Genomic DNA, 14,900 nt, shown 5'->3' on the forward strand with positions numbered 1-14,900 from the left:
TCATCCCAGTCGCTTCACACTCGGCTACGAACCGATCCAGTGAGAGCTGAAGATCCTGGCCAGATGAAGCCATCAGGACCACATCATCTGCAAAAAGCAGAGACCTAATCCTGCAGCCACCAAACCGGATCTCCTCAACACCTTGACTGCGCCTAGAAATTCTGTCCATAAAAGTTATGAACAGAATCGGTGACAAAGGGCAGCCTTGGCGGAGCCCAACATTGAAATTCAGTTATGAAAAAACTGATTGTATGATTTGCATGTTTAACTTGAGTATTTGATTTATTCCATTTGTTTTCACTCCTCTGTCTGATTGTCGCGGTCCGCTTACCATGAATTGATTAACGTGGACCCCGACTTAAACAAGTGGAAAAACTTATTCGGGTGTTACCATTTTGTGGTCAATTGTACGGAATATGTGCTGTACTGTGAAATCTACTAATACAGGTTTCAATCAATCAATCAATCGCTCCCTGTACGATCAGTATCAGAGCTTGGTCCACATTACCCTGAATCGATTAACGTGGACCCCGACTTAAACAAGTTGAAAAACTTATTCGGGTGTTACCATTTAGTGGTCAATTGTACAGAATATGTACTGTACTGTGCAATCTACTAATAAAAGTTTCAATCAATCAATCAATCGCTCCCTGTACGATCAGTATCAGAGCTTGGTCCGCATTACCCTGAATCGATTAAAACAAGTTGAAAAACGTATTCGGGTGTTACCATTTAGTGGTCAATTGTACAGAATATGTACTGTGCTGTGCAATCTACTCATAAAAGTTTCAATCAATCAATCAGTAAGTCGGGCACATTTCCAGTGAGGGTTGGACTCCGCCAAGGCTACCCTTTGTCACCGATTCTGTTCATAACTTTTAGACAGACAGAATTTCTAGGCCCAGTCAGGGCGTTGAGGGGATTAGGTATCTGCTTTTTGCAGATGATGTGGTCCTGATGGCTTCATCTGGCCAGGATCTTCAGCTCTTGTTGGATCGGTTCGCAGCCTGAGTGTGAAGCGACTGGGATGAGAATCAGCACAGATTCCATGGTTCTCGCCCGGTAAAGGGTGGAGTGCCATCTCCGGGTTGGAGAGGAGACCCTGCCCCAAGTAGAAGAGTTCAAGTACCTTGGAGTCTTGTTCACGAGTGAGGGAAGAGTGGATCGTGAGATCGACAGGTGGATCGGTGCGGCGTCTTCAGTAACGCTGTATTGATCCATTGTGGTGAAGAGCTAAGCCGGAAGGCAAAACCCTCAATTTACCGGTCAATCTACATTCCCATCCTCACCTATGGTCATGAGCTTTGGGTTATGACTGAAAGGACAAGATCACGGGCACAAACGGCGAAAGTAGTTTCCTCCACCAGGTGGTGGGGCTCTCCCTTAGAGAGAGGGCGAGAAGCTCTGCCATCCAGGTTGAGGGCAAACTAAAGCCGATGCTCCACCACATCGAGAGGAGCCAAATGAGGTGGTTCGGTATCTGGTCAGGATGCCACCCGAACGCCTCTCTTGGGAGGTGTTTAGGGCACATCCAACCAGTAGGAAGCCACTGGGAAGACCCAGGACACTTTGGGAAGACTCCCAAAGGATCCCCAGGGAGAAGCTCAACGAAGTGGCTGGGGAGAGGGAAGTCTGGGCTTCTCTGCTTAGGCTGCTGCCCCCGCAACCCGACCTCTGATAAGCGGAAGAAGATGGATGGATGAGCATTTGTTGTCGGGGTAGGAAAGTTTCATGTGTAATTCTAGTTTTGGAAGTTGTATATTCCTTGAAACTCGTAACTAATGACTTAAAAAAAATTAATTGTACAAAAAGGTTAGTGGATAAAAATTCTATGCAGTTTCAAAACTCATTCTTTAATACTGAAACAATCCAACTTGTCAGAACTAGCCAATTAAGTGCTCCGGTCTTAATTTACCTGAAGTGGGTCTTGAGTTTTTAAGCAGTATTTATTTAGACTTAGACAAACTAATGATCCACAAGGGAAATTGTTCAAAGATAAGTGATTATATTAAAAAAAAAAAAAAAAGCAAGAAAGTTGAGAACACCAAAAATAAAGTAAAATGAAGGAAGTCAAAGGAGCTACTGTGATGTGCTGACACTCTTTCTGCATTATTTATTAGGGCCCGCATGGCCCATTGTATAAGGACTCCCACCTTATGCAATGGGACATAAGGACCTATTGTATTTGTAAGGTTTTATTATTCTTTATTCTTCCGCCGCCACATTAAACTGTAATTTGACCCACTTAACATGCTTCAAAACTCACCATATTTGACCCACACATCAGGACCTGCGAAAATTGCCTTTTTTTAAAAAAAACCGAACCACAAAACTCAAAATTGCGCTCTAGCGCCCCGTAGGAAGAAAAAAAACTAGACTGCCTGTAACTCCCACTAGGAAGGTCGGAAAGACATGAAACAAAATCCTCTATGTAGGTCTGACTTAGACCTAGTTCTCATAATTTTACATCCTCGGGCTAAAATCAACAGGAAGTTCAAGACAAAAAAGTACTAAAAACAGTAACTTTTGCCTCTGAGCTGTAATTTGACCCCCTTAACACGCTTCAAAACTCACCAAACTGAACACACACATCAGGACTGGCAAAAATTGGGATCTAATAAAAAAACTAACCCCAAATCTCAAAATTGCGCTCTACTGCAATTTTTTAATAAAACGCAAAAAAAACTGCTCCTCTGAAGAAGAAAAAAAGACAAAACTGCCTGTAACTCCCACTGGAAAGGTCGGAGAGACATGAAACAAAAACCTCTATGTAGGTCTCAATTAGACCTACATTTCATAGATTGACAACCCCCAGCAAAAATCAACAGGAAGTTTGCTATTCCCTCTTCAAAACAATTTTTTTGTAAAAACCGGTCACCTTCCTTCAAAAACTATCTCCTCTGAGTGCGTTTGTCTTTTCGGCTTCAAACTAACACAGGAGAGAGATTGAACCCTTGTGATTACAACGACAGAAGCGCTTTTTTTCTAACTGCTCCGGTTTTGATTTTATGAGCCTTCAAAGAACCGCTGCGCTGATGCTTTTTTAAGATGGCTGCTTAAAAGCAGGAAGCACCAACATGCCCACACAATGCAGACAAGGTAGGTACACTAGACAAAAGTCTTGGGACACTTCAGACTAAAAGTAGACAAAAGTATTGGGACACTTATGACTACCACTGGACAAAAGTATTGGGACACCTACACTGGCCAAACGTATTGGGACATTTAGGACTACAACTTGACAAAAGTATTGGGACACTTAGGACTAAAACTGGACAATAGTATTGGGACACTTAGGACTAGCACCTGCCAAATATGCGGGCCCGACCAATGCTGCTTGCAGCTTTAATTTTACACTGAATTTTTAACACCAATTTTCATTCACAGGTAATTTTCAAATTATCAGCATAATCTGGTGTAAAAAAATATTTCCTAATAAAGACACAAATGAACCTCAATACACTAATCTGTTAACATCTAATTTATTGGGAGTTATTAGTAACTCAAGAGGTCTGTCACTAATCAAAATCAGTTGTAATATAACATTGTGCTTAACGGCTCTGCAATATTCAGGTACATGTATACATTTAGAGGAAACCAGTTATTTTGACCAGTTGTGTAATTACAAATGCACACAGACTGAACCAATTTTCACTTTTTTTTTTTATTTGCATGAGCACAATTACAAAACACTACACGCCAAACATTAAAAAAGTTAGGGTCACCGTTTATTCGTCCGTCTGACCATATCCTCATTCCTATACAGGCCGGGACAAGTGCAATACCTCAAATTTACAGCATTGCTACTAATCCCCACCTCCACAGGAAAGGACATCGTACACATTTTGTCGACAATACGTACCCCGATGAGAGATTTCATCCACCTGGTCAGTTTTGCATGGATTTGCACAGCAAACAGTTAAAAGCTGAATGCAAACCAGCAAAACTGACCAAGCAACGACAAGTCAAAGTTAGCAGCATACATGCGAGCTTCAAAAAAAAAAAAAGATAGTAAGTTAGAAGTACTTCAAGTGCTTACATTGCAGTAGATAGGAAGCACTACCTGCACTATAAGCACTTTAGTACTGCTGAACCAGTGGACAAGTTGACACCCTAAAAACTAGACACTTTAGATTTTCAGCACACACTAAAAAAAAGGTACATTATGTGTGATTTAAGCGGGGATGCCATGTCCAAAAACCAAAAAAAAACAAAAAGACCCAAACAGGTGGAGAGCAAGCAGGCCACCATCAGTTTTGCATAGATTTGCACAACTCATCTATTCTTGTAGTGCAACAATGCAAAACTAGCAGAGAACTGCAAGACAAATTAGGCCCAATTAGGAAATTAGGATTGGTTTGTGTGGCAGCATGTCACAGCCCCTTATGCCAGAAGGAGCACTTAGGGCAGTAGGTGCTAGTCTATTTCACTATCTGCACTAGATGCACCTTAGCACAAAGACAGTTCTGCAAAAATAAAATAAAAGATGGGACGGGAGGTGACTGAACACACATGTCCGAGTATTGCTTTAAGTGCCTCCACTGCAGTAGGTATTGAATAGATCTACCTGCACTGTAAGCACTTTGGCAATACACGGACTCCATCAGCAGGGGCTCCACGCTTGAATGTGTCCATGTCAACGTGGACCTGCAGGGAGGACACAGGAGATATAGTGAATATTGCACCAGGCAACAGGTAAATGCAATGCAAACTTATGATTGCATAAATGTCTATTTCATTTCCATATTTATCTCCTTCATTGATGTGCATCTTTGATCGATATACCTCAGAAACTAAACACACTAATGCCTGAGAAGGAGCAAGATGAAGAAAAATCTTATATTTTCCTGCACCCTTCAACATAATACTAGGGCTGCAACAACTAATTGATTAAATCGATTAAAAAAATAGTTGCCGATTAAATTAGCCATCGATTCGTTGGATTTATGCTATGCGCAGAGGCAATTTTTTTTTAAAATAAACCTTTATTTATAAACTGCAACATGTACAAACAGTTGAGAAACAATCAAAATAAGTACGGTGCCAGTATGCTTTCCCCCCCAATAAAATACTGGAAAGGATAGAAATGTAGTTGGTCTCTTTTATCCGATTATTAATCGATTAATCTAAGTAATAATCAACAGATTAATCGATTATCAAATTCATCATTAGTTGCAGCCCTACATAATACATAGTCTTATTCAATGGATATCATACGAACCAAACAAATATATCCAAATGAAATGGCAACTAAATTGGCCCTAGTGTGTGGATGTGAGTGTGAATGTCTGTCTATCTGTGTTGGCCCTGCGATGAGGTGGCGACTTGTCCAGGGTGTACCCCGCCTTCCGCCCGATTGTAGCTGAGATAGGCTCCAGCGCCCCCCGCGACCCCAAAGGAAATAAGCGGTAGAAAATGGATGGAAATGAAAACAAACAAAAAAAACAAGTGCAAAGCTTCATGAAGTACAAACCGAAGAAAAAAAGTAATATACACCTCACGGGATGATACAAAACCAGACAAAAAAAACAAGTAAATTAATAAATATTAAGCAAAATGTAAACACTTATGGCTGTCCATGTGTTCTTATTGTTCTGTCTTTATATATGTTTTTCCAATTGGAATACATTTTTACAGTCTTCTATCTCATTGTAAAGAGAATTCTATACTGATATACACATTTGTTTTAAAGTTGTCCTTGAATACTGATGTTTGAAATGAAGGTGGATAGTTGTGTAAAAAGACAGAGCTGTGATGTTAGATAAACACGATGCGGTTATTTAAGAAAAAGAAAACATGACTTGGTAAAATGTGATGAATGAGTAGAACAATCTGGAGGCCCCGCGTTTCTTTTGCACCGCGGGAAGCGCGTGCGCGGGGAGTGCTGCTTACCCCTCCCCCACCGCCTTCAACATGGCGCCTCGAAGTGCGCCAACCTGAGCGTAAATAGCACTAAAAAAAAAAATTGGAAAAAAAAAAAGCGAAGTACTTTTGAGCGCTGTCGTGTATACCGGCGACTTTACCTGTGTGTCTTGTGGTTTTGAGTCCCCCCCTTCATTAAAAAAAAAAAAAAAACATGCCACTCCAGCGGCGGCTTGTTGAGCGGGGTTAGCATAGCCGCGGCTAGCACGGTGAAAAACATGGGTGTCGGTTACAATATTACACAGTAGCTTGAACGTTATTTGGCCGGCTGGTGGGTTTTGTAACCGAGCAGTGCTTCTTTTGGAAGTCGGTGTTCGGCGTGGGGACGAGTATGCGCTCGGAAGTTGTGGCTAGCTATGCTAAGCTAACCAGGCTAAAAGCGCGGCCTAAGCCTGCCCCATGTGCTGCCGCTTTGTTCTGGGGGGCACTTTAACTCACACACCACTGCACTCCACACGGACCCGTCCCGGTTAAACCAGGTAGATATACTCGCTTTTTTTTAAAAAGTACCTCACCCACTCCCCACGCGTGAAACGAAGTAAACACACCCGTATTAGGCAGGTTTTAAGTAGTTAAGCTTTTTTCAAATCTCCCCCCCTTCAATGGTGGAAGCCGAAGGGGGCTGCCATGCGCCTCATGTTCCGCTGTTTTCATCGCCGAATTCCGTGGGGCTTTTTTTTTTTTTTTTTTATAAACACACAAAAAGAGCTTTCCACGTGACACGGGGCAGACATGAAAACACCAAACAATGTAACAATTCGGCGTGCGAGTACAAAGACTTAAAACACACCAAAGCGGGACTTCGCTGATAAAACACGCGCTCGGGTTAGTCTACTCACCGAGCCCGAAATCCTCCATCTTCGCTACTTGCTTCCTTCCTGGCCGCCGCCGATAAAATAAAAACAAGCAATTAACGTGCAAAAACTTTTGAGGGGGAGAGGGAAAGAGAAAGAAAAAAAAAGCACGCGTGCTGGATGTGTGGTCCCGATTGCGGGGTTAGGAAAGTGGCGCGCAGGCGAGCAGTTGGTAACCATGTGGTGAATGAAGGGCGGCTCCCACTCAACGTAAATATGTAGCTACAACCCCCAACTCCGACATTTGCATACATCAACTACGGCACTTCCGACAACAAGCAGCCCCAACAAGCGTCTTCGAAACCACCCCGGATGTTTATTTATTTATTTATTTTTATCATTGTTTACATTTTAACTCTGGAGGGAAATAAACATATAGTTGATGTCCAATGTAACTTTTGCATTGGACGTCAATCATGCGCATCAGTACTGCGCATGATTGTAAAAGTTAATTTCAAATATTATTTTTGCGACATTTATTTTTATTTTTTTTGTAAACTAAACTTTAGATAATAATTAACCTGTTGCTACACTTAACCGTCATTATTTTAATCTTCATATTAGTTATCTTCAAAGCCAAACATATGTAAGTATGGAAGCCCCCCAAAAAACCCATTGTAAGTCATAATTGTGGGTAAAAAAAAAAAATGTTTAAGGCTCCAATTACTTCACATCAAAGATTCCACTTTGAAATATTTTCTGTGGAAAATATTGCATATTTTGTGTGTTTGGCGTATAAAAAAAGACAATGGGCATAAAACAAACAAATAAAAAAACTACTTAAAAATAATACAAACTTACACTTTATGGATGGATTTGAAGTTGATCTAGAGACTTAAGTGTTGAAAAAAAAAAAGTTTGACAAATTTTTAACGCTTTTATAAGTAGGGCCCTTTTGCATTCCTAAGAATTTTAGTGGAATACATTTTTTTTTTAACCGTAATTTCGGAAAAAATAATAATGAATGAATGAATGATTTATTGACCTGTTTAGGGCCCTTTTGGATTCCTAAGAATTTTAGTGGAATACATTTTTTTTTTAACCGTAATTTCGGAAAAAATAATAATGAATGAATGAATGATTTATTGACCTGTTTAAGGCTCCAATTACTTCACATCAAAGATTCCACTTTGAAATATTTTCTCGGGAAAATATTGCATATTTTGTGTGTTTACCGTATGAAAAAAGCAATGGGCATAAAACAAACTTGAAAATAATAAAAACATACAGTTTATGGATGGATTTGAAGTTGATCTAGAGACTTAAGTGTTGAAAAAAAAAAAAGTTTGACAAATTTTTAACGCTTTTATAAGTAGGGCCCTTTTGGATTCCTAAGAATTTTAGTGGAATATTTTTTTTTTTTAACCGTAATTTCGGAAAAAATAATAATGAATGAATGAATGATTTATTGACCTGTTTAAGGCTCCAATTACTTCACATCAAAGATTCCACTTTGAAATATTTTCTCGGGAAAATATTGCATATTTTGTGTGTTTACCGTATGAAAAAAGCAATGGGCATAAAACAAACTTGAAAATAATAAAAACTTACAGTTTATGGATGGATTTGAAGTTGATCTAGAGACTTAAGTGTTGAAAAAAAAAAAGTTAGACTATTTTTTAACATTTTTTTTAAGTGGGGCCCTTTTGGATCCCCAAGAATTTTAGTGGTATTTATTTTATTTTTTTTAACTATAATTTCACAAAAAATAATAATGAATAATAATCAACGTTGTTATGATTTATTGACCTGTTTAGGGCTTTAATAACTTTACATGAAATATTACACTTGACATTTTTTGGGGGGTAAAAGATTGCATATTTTTTGTTTTTTTTGCCATAAAAACGGGTTTTCTTTAACAAAAATTTTTTTTGTATCATTGTTTACATTTTAACTCTGGAGGGAAATATACATATAGTTGATGTCCAATGTAACTTTTGCATTGGACATCAATCATGCGCATCAGTACTGCGCATGATTGTAAAAGTTAACTTCAAATATTATTTTTGCGACATTTATTTTTATTTTTTTTGTAAACTAAACTTTAGATAATAATTAACCTGTTGCTACACTTAACCGTCATTATTTTAATCTTCATATTAGTTATCTTCAAAGCCAAACATATGTAAGTATGGAAGCCCCCCAAAAAACCCATTGTAAGTCATAATTGTGGGTAAAAAAATAATGTTTAAGGCTCCAATTACTTCACATCAAAGATTCCACTTTGAAATATTTTCTGTGGAAAATATTGCATATTTTGTGTGTTTGGCGTATAAAAAAAAGACAATGGGCATAAAACAAACAAATAAAAAAACTACTTAAAAATAATACAAACTTACACTTTATGGATGGATTTGAAGTTGATATAGAGACTTAAGTGTTGAAAAAAAAAAAGTTTGACAAATTTTTAACGCTTTTATAAGTAGGGCCCTTTTGGATTCCTAAGAATTTTAGTGGAATACATTTTTTTTTTAACCGTAATTTCGGAAAAAATAATAATGAAGAATGAATGAGCCCTAGTGTGTGGATGTGAGTGTGAATGTTGTCTGTCTATCTGTGTTGGCCCTGCGATGAGGTGGCGACTTGTCCAGGGTGTACCCCGCCTTCCGCCCGATTGTAGCTGAGATAGGCTCCAGCGACCCCAAAGGGAATAAGCGGTAGAAAATGGATGGATGGATGAATGATTTATTGACATGTTTAAGGCTCCAATTACTTCACATCAAAGATTCCACTTTGAAATATTTTCTCGGGAAAATATTGCATATTTTGTGTGTTTACCGTATGAAAAAAGCAATGGGCATAAAACAAACTTGAAAATAATAAAAACTTACAGTTTATGGATGGATTTGAAGTTGATCTAGAGACTTAAGTGTTGAAAAAAAAAAAGTTAGACTATTTTTTAACATTTTTTTAAGTGGGGCCCTTTTGGATCCCCAAGAATTTTAGTGGTATTTATTTTATTTTTTTTAACTATAATTTCACAAAAAATAATAATGAATAATAATCAACGTTGTTATGATTTATTGACCTGTTTAGGGCTTTAATAACTTTACATGAAATATTACACTTGACATTTTTTGGGGGGTAAAAGATTGCATTTTTTTTTTTTTTTTTTGCCATAAAAACGGGTTTTCTTTAACAAAAAAATTTTTTGTGTCATTGTTTACATTTTAACTCTGGAGGGAAATATACATATAGTTGATGTCCAATGTAACTTTTGCATTGGACATCAATCATGCGCATCAGTACTGCGCATGATTGTAAAAGTTAACTTCAAATATTATTTTTGCGACATTATTATTAATTTTTTTTGTAAATTAAACTTTAGATAATAATTAACCTTTTGCTACACTTAACCGTCATTATTTTAATCTTCATATTAGTTATCTTCAAAGCCAAACATATGTAAGTATGGAAGCCCCCCCAAAAACCCATGGTAAGTCATAATTGTGGGTAAAAAAAAAAAAAAATGTTAATACATAAAATACATTATTATTATGACATTCAAAAAAGATCAAATAATATTAATAATAATAATTATGATGACTTTTTATCTCCTGGTTTCGACGTTTATCACATAATCACAACTTTTTATTTCATAATTATGACTTTTTATCTCATAATCGTATGGAAGTATGGAAGCAGAAAATCTCAAGGCAAGACAAAAAAGTTAATTATGAGATAAAATGTCATCATAATTATGACTCTCATAATTATCTTTGAGTTGTGACTCATCATTAATGAATCTTATTCAATTAAAAAAAATCCTAAATTGTTTTATATATATATATATATATATATATATATATATATGTATGTATATATATATGTATGTATATATATTTATATATATATATATATATATATATATATATATGTGTATGTATATATATTTATATTTATATATATATATATATATATATATATATGTATGTATATATATTTATATATATATGTATGTATATATATATATATGTATATATATTTATATGTATATATGTGTATATATATATATACATACATATATATATACATACATATATATATATACAGGTGTGTATATATATATATATATATATATATATATATATATATATATATATATATATATATTTATATATAAGCAGAAAATCTCAAGACAAGACAAAAAAGTAAATTATGAGATAAAATGTCATCATAATTATGACTCTCATAATTATCTCTGAGTTGTGACTCATCATTAATGAATTTTATTCGATTAAAAAATCCTAAATTGTTTTATATATATATATATATATATATATATAATACAATTTCTTAATGAAATAAATATATATATATGTATGTATATATATATATATATGTATGTACATATGTATATATATTTATATTTATATATATATATATATATATATATATATATATATATATATATATATATATATATATATATATATATATATATATATATAATGTGTGTATCATTTCAAGTCAAAAGTCTTTTAATTTAAATTTTTTAATCTCATAATCATGACTTTTTATCTAATGATAATTACTTTTTATCTTACAATTTCTATTTTTCTTGTTTTGTCTTGAGGATTTCGGTTTTCATGTGACTATAAAAAGTCAAAGTTATGAGATAAGTCATGATTATGAGGAAATGATGAGACAAAAATTCTTAGTTACGATAAAAATGTTCTCATATTTAGACTTTTTGTCGCATAATTATAATTTTTAATCTCACTATTTTGACTTTGTATCTTATAATTATGTCTTTTTATCTCCTAATCATATGGAAGTACGGAATGGAAGACAATAATATCCAAATTATGAGATGAAAAAAACATAATTATGATGACTTTTTGTCTCATAATTCTGACTTTTTGTTTCATAATCATGACCAGCACCCCCCGCGAACCCGAACGGTACAAGCGGTAGAAAATGGATGGATGGACTTTTTATCAAATAATAATTACTTTTTATCTCATAATTTCGACTTTCCTATCTTTTCTTGAGGATTTTAGCTTCATATCATTATAGGTGATACATGATTATGAGATACAAAGTAAAAATTATGGGATTAAAATTCATAACTATACAATAAAAGTCCAGATTACAAAACAAAGAATCATCTCATAATCATAATTATAACTTTTTATCTCATCGTTATAACTTTTTGTTTTATAATCTTGACTTTTTATTGCATAATCATTACTTTTTATTGCATAATCATGACTTTTCATCTCATAAGTATGACTTTTTGCCTCAGAATTATGACTTACCATTGATGTATTTTTGTGAAGGTCCTTTTTTAAGGATGTAAAATCATTTTGGAGTCATATTTTTGTTTTACTTTTTTTGAAATGTCAGCCCTGAACAAAACTATCAAACATATAATGTGTTTTTTTATAATGCACCATTTTGAAAGTGTTTTGATCAGATAATGTTGTTGTGTTTGTTTGTTTTTTGACCATGTTGACAGTTTCAATATGATACATTATATAGTTTTTTACATATTTTTAATTTCTCATTATAACGTGTCCGAAAAAAAAGTAGGAAGAAGCAACTTGTATTTAATCCTAACCCTTTTCCACTTCATAGCAATCACATTTATTTACTTCACTTCACTCCCTATTCTAACTGACCTTTTTTGTAACAAAGTTAGTGAATGAAGTGTACTTTTGTAGTTGTTTCCCCATATTTCTACACAATAACTCAGATAAGTTAACACTAACAAGCAGGAAATAATATTAACTGATTTTTGGACCAATACATATTTTACCTTGTCACAGGTTTAAATGAGTAAAATAACTCATGTTATGCAAGTGTGTACTAATTTATTGACATGTCCAAAAAATATAATTTTGAATGAGTCGCAATTCCTATTTGTAACGAATCTTAATCGATTAAAAACATAAAAAAATTGTTTTATATATGTATATATATATACAAACCCCATTTCCATAAGAGTTGGGAAATTGTGTTAGATGTAAATATAAACGGAATACAATGATTTGCAAATCCTTTTCAACCCATATTCAATTGAATGCACTACAAAGACAAGATATTTGATGTTCAAACTCATACTTTTTTTTTTTTTTGCAAATAATAATTAACTTAGAATTTCATGGCTGCAACACGTGCCAAAGTAGTTAGGAAATGGCATGTTCACCACTATGTTACATCACCTTTTCTTTTAACAACACTCAATAAACGATTGGGAAGTGAGTAAACTAATTGTTGAAGCTTTGAAAGTGGAATTAATTCCCATTCTTGTTTTATGTAGAGCTTCAGTCGTTCAACAGTCCGGGGTCTCCGCTGTCGTATTTTACCCTTCATAATGCGCCACACATTTTCGATGGGAGACAGGTCTGGACTGCAGGCGGGCCAAGAAAGTACCCGCACTCTTTTTTTACGAAGCCACGCTGTTGTAACACGTGCTGAATGTGGCTTGGCATTGTCTTGCTGAAATAAGCAGGGGCGTCCATGAAAAAGACAGCGCTTAGATGGCAGCATATGTTGTTCCAAAACCTGTATGTACTTTTCAGCATTAGTGGTGCCTTCACAGATGTGTAAGTTGGGCACTAATGCACCCCCATACCATCACAGATGCTGGCTTTTGAACTTTGCGTCGATAACAGTCTGGATGGTTCGCTTCCCCTTTGGTCCGGATGACACGATGTCGAATATTTCCAAAAACAATTTGAAATGTGGACTCGTCAGACCACAGAACACTTTTCCATTTTGCATGAGTCCATCTTAGATGATCTCGGGCCCAGAGAAGCTGGCGGCGTTTCTGGATGTTGTTGATAAATGGCTTTCGCTTTGCATAGTAGAGCTTTAACTTGCACTTACAGATGTAGCGACCAACTGTATTTAGTGACAGTGGTTTTCTGAAGTGTTCTTGAGCCCATGTGGTGATATCCTTTAGAGATTGATGTCGGTTTTTGATACAGTGCCGTCTGAGGGATCGAAGGTCACGGTCATTCAATGTTGGTTTCCGGCCATGCCGCTTACGTGGAGTGATTTCTCCAGATTCTCTGAACCTTTTGATGATATTATGGACCGTAGATGTTGAAATCCCTAAATTTTTTGCAATTGCACTTTGAGAAACGTTGTTCTTAAACTGTTTGACTATTTGCTCACGCAGTTGTGGACAAAGGGGTGTACCTCGCCCCATCCTTTCTTGTGAAAGACTGAGCATTTTTGGGAAGCTTGTTTTTATACCCAATCATGGCACCCACCTGTTCCCAATTAGCCTGCACACCTGTGGGATGTTCCAAATAAGTGTTTGATGAGCATTCCTCAACTTTATCAGTATTTATTGCCACCTTTCCCAGCTTCTTTGTCACGTGTTGCTGGCTTCAAGTTCTAAAGTTAATGATTATTTGCAAAAAGAATAATGTTTATCAGTTTGAACATCAAATATGTTGTCTTTGTAGCATATTCAACTGAATATGGGTTGAAAATGATTTGCAAATCATTGTATTCCGTTTATATTTACATCTAACACAATTTCCCAACTCATATGGAAACGAGGTTTGTACATACCTGTATACGTTAGGTCAGGAAAAAACACAGAGGCTATATCCTCCCTACAAGTATATATATATATATATATATATATATATATATATATATATACATATATATATATATATATATATATATATATATATATATATATATATATATATATATATATATATATTTCATCTGTCCTGCCCAACGTTTCACAGCCTTACTGATTGTAATATAATTTGTTTAAAATGACGTCAATGGGTTAAAATAAAATAAAAAAATGCAGAAAAGTGCCACTGTGTTGGCGTGAATATTTCACTTATTGTAATACCACTCTCTGTCTATAATGTCAACATTTAAGATAAAAGTTAATTTTCCGGCCTTCAATGATTTTGGTAAACAGAAAACTTTTCCCTTCCAAAATGTTTGCAATACTTTTATCTTCTTTTTCTGCTTTTTTTTTCTCCCTCCGACCGAGAACAAAACAAGTGACTTAAGCAGAACAAATGTTCCCAAAGTTTGGGCCTTCTAATAGAATTTTGCTTAAAAGGCCCAATTCACTCTCCTTAATATCTTGGGGCACAAATATTTCATTTAAACAAGCTTAATCATTAGTTACTTAGG

General features: G+C 35.2%; 1 long non-coding RNA gene across 1 annotated transcript; it reads right to left on the reverse strand.

Moving 5' to 3' along the window:
- Window positions 1-3,645: 3,645 nt before the first annotated feature.
- Window positions 3,646-6,941, reverse strand: LOC133615872 (uncharacterized). Its single transcript, XR_009816786.2, has 2 exons — window positions 6,762-6,941; window positions 3,646-4,647 (listed from the first exon to the last, which is right to left on the reverse strand). It is a non-coding gene; the product is annotated as an uncharacterized lncRNA (long non-coding RNA).
- Between the last annotated feature and the right edge of the window lie 7,959 nt (window positions 6,942-14,900).

Source organism: Nerophis lumbriciformis, linkage group LG15 (assembly GCF_033978685.3).
Source record: "Nerophis lumbriciformis linkage group LG15, RoL_Nlum_v2.1, whole genome shotgun sequence".
NCBI classification, from domain to species: domain Eukaryota; kingdom Metazoa; phylum Chordata; class Actinopteri; order Syngnathiformes; family Syngnathidae; genus Nerophis; species Nerophis lumbriciformis.